Source organism: Mus musculus, chromosome 3 (genome assembly GCF_000001635.26).
Source record: "Mus musculus strain C57BL/6J chromosome 3, GRCm38.p6 C57BL/6J".
NCBI lineage: Eukaryota > Metazoa > Chordata > Mammalia > Rodentia > Muridae > Mus > Mus musculus.
This window is the reverse complement of record NC_000069.6, coordinates 15889880-15893133: the sequence shown is the minus strand read 5'-3', so window position 1 is coordinate 15893133 and position 3254 is coordinate 15889880. Positions and strand designations below refer to the sequence as shown.

General features: G+C 38.2%; 1 pseudogene; it reads left to right on the top strand.

Moving 5' to 3' along the window:
- Window positions 551-1807, top strand: Gm6321 (predicted gene 6321; annotated as a pseudogene).

Sequence of the window (3254 nt, the reverse complement as noted above, 5' to 3'; positions counted from 1 at the left end):
GAGACACTGAAATTTATAGAGGATAAAGTGGGGAAAAGCCTCGAAGATATGGGCACTGGGGAAAAATTCCTAAACAGAACAACAATGGCTTGTGCTGTAACATCAAGATTTGACAAATGGGACCTCATGAAATTGCAAAGCTTCTGTAAGGCAAAAGACACTGTCAATAAGACAAAAAGGCCACCAACAGATTGGGAAAGAATTTTTACCAATCCTAAGTCAGATAGGGGACTAATATCCTTTTGTGTACTTGTATCTTTTCAGATGGTGTTGCTTTGACATGACTTGAATTATTTAGTTATTTTATGGTTAACATCAACTGTTTCTCTTGCTGTTTCTTCCTCATTGATAAACAACCCTGTGGTTAATACACTTGAGTCAACAAGAGTAACATTTATTGCAGACCAGCATGGTGAGCTGACCTTGGTGCTAAATACATTTAATGTTTACTGTTCTCTCTGTATAACTGTGGTCCTACAGCTGGGATGCTATAGAATCTATTTGCAATTCTCTTAACAAACCTACCTAATTGAGCTGATGAGCTATCTTTGCGGCATCCACAGTCTGGCCTTCACCATGAGCATCCCAGCCTTTATCAATATCAGCAGAGATGCCCAGGCTGTTGATCATTGGGCTAATCTGAAGTCAAATGAGATGAGATCTCAGAAGAGAACTTGGAATGTGGACTTCATGTAGATTTAGCTCAGATTATTGAAGTCTGTAATGTGTGTCTAAGGAAGATGATAAAGATGAAGAAAGTGTAATGAACAGTGTTGTGTCTCTCCTATTGATCTTGGAACCAGACAAGCAAGAAACATTGATTGAAAGTCTGTGTGAAAAGTTGTTCAAGTTTGAGGAAGGTGAATGCCCATTTCTGAGACTACAATTGCTCATCAACATTTTCCATGGGATGAGCAATAATATTTCTGTAAGGTACACAGTGTGCTGCAACCTCATCAAAGTTGCACCATCAGATGGGGCCACCCAGTACATCCCAACAGAACTGGATCAAGTGAGAAAGTGGAAGCTTACCACTCTGGAAGCTTACCACTTAAAAGAAACACATCCTCTTAATACTACCCTACAAGGCACTCGTGGATTGTAAGAAAAGTGATGCTGCAGTAAGGTCATGATGGAATTGCTCAGGAACTACACAGACAACAATGCTTCCCGGGCTCGAGTTGCTGCCCATAGGTGTATTGTGTGGATACTGATGGATCCATATGCCTTTCTTTTTGACCATCTTCATACTATAAAGCTAGTCAAATTTTTGGAAGGCAAGCTTATCCATGATTTATTAACCATTTTTGTGAGCGCTAAATTGGCATCGTATGTCAAACCCTATCAGAATAACAAAGACTTCATAGAATCACTTGTCTTGTTACATGAACAAAATATGGAGAATAAGAGACTCCTCACTTTTATGTGAATGGCAGTGGAAGGCTAAGGTTTCTTTTGATACAATGGAGCAAGCTACAGATTGGAGCTGATGATGTTGAACCATTTATTATTTATGCTGTACAAACTAAAATAGTCTACTGAAAAACTGACCAGACCTAAAGAAAAGTAGTTGTCAGTCATAGCACACATCAGACATTTGGAAAAAAGCAGTGGCAACAACTGTATGATAATCTTAATGCCTGGAAATGGAACTTGGACAAAGTGCCAAAAAAAAAAAAAAAAAAAAAAAGAAAGAAAGAAAGAGAAAAGAAAAGGCTTTTGAGTTTTTCAGGTACCTGAATTCTTATGCAAAAAAAAATGTTCTTTGAGGAAAATATGTTCTAAGTCATAGTAAAACATTATCAACCAAATAAATAAATAAATAAATAAAAAAGTCCCCATCTTATATCCCGGGCCTTTCAGAGACCAGTCCACATAGGAGAGCACACAGGCCACAGAAACAACAGAGCTTCTCAGACAGGGTATCTTCAGGCCTTCATCCTCAGCCAGGAGGCAGAGCTGAGACCCAGACCTCTGAGCACCTTCCTTGCCAGAGGAGGGTCAGCCACCAGGGAGGGCTTTGACCACTGGGACACAGGAGAGAATTGGACACCCAGGAGTATTGACAGAGGCTAAAAGAATCACAAGAGGAGCATGCTCCAGCCAGAGACAGCTAGAACATCTAACACGAGAGATTACCAGATGGCAAAAGACAAACTTAAGAATCATCCTAACAGAAACAAAGACCATTTGGCATCATCAGAATCCAGTAGTCTCATCACAGCTAGTCCTGGATACACCAACACACCCAAAAAGCAAGATTCAGATTTAAAATTATATCTCATGATGCTGGTAGAGGATTTTAAAAATGGCATTAATAACCCACTTAAAGAAATAGTGGAAAACACTGCTAAAGAGGTAGAAGTACTTAAAGGGGAAACACAAAAATCCCTTAAAGAATTACAGGAAAACACAACCAAACAGGTGACTGAATTGAACAAAACCATCCAAGATAAAAAAATGGAAGTAGAAACAATAAAGAAAACCCAAAAAGAGACAACTATGGAGATAGATATCCTAGGAGAGAAACCAAGAAGCATAGATGCGAGCATCAGCAACAGAATGCAAGAGATGGAAGAGAGAATCTCAGATGCAAATGATTCCATAGAAAACATGAACACAACAATCAATGAAAATGCAAAAAGATCCTAACTCAAAACATCCAGGAAATCCAGAACACAATAAGAAGACCAAATCTAAGAAGATAGATAAGAAATCTATAGATAAGAATGAAGATTTTAAACTTAAAGTGCAAGTAAATATCTTAAACAAAATTATAGAAGAAAACTTTCCTAACCTAATAAAGGAGATACCCATGAACATACAAGAAGCCTACAGAACTCCAAATAGACTGGACCAGAAAAGAAATTCCTCCAGACATATAATAATCAGAACAACAAGTGCACTACATAAAGACAGAATATTAAAAGCAGTAAGGGAGAAAGGTCAAGTAACATGTAAATGCAGACATATTAGAATTACACCAGACTTCTCACCAGAGACTCTGAAAGCCAGAAGATCCTGGACAGATGTTATACAGACACTAAGAGAACACAAATGCCAGCCCAGGCTACTATTCCCAGCAAAACTAAATTGCCATAGATGGAGACACCAAAGTATTGCATGGCAAAACCAAATTCACACAATATCTTTCCATAAATCCAGCACTTCAAAGGGAAAACACCAACACAAGGATGGAAATTAAACCCTAAAAAAAAGCAAGAAAGCAATCCTTCAATAAACCTAAAGGAAGA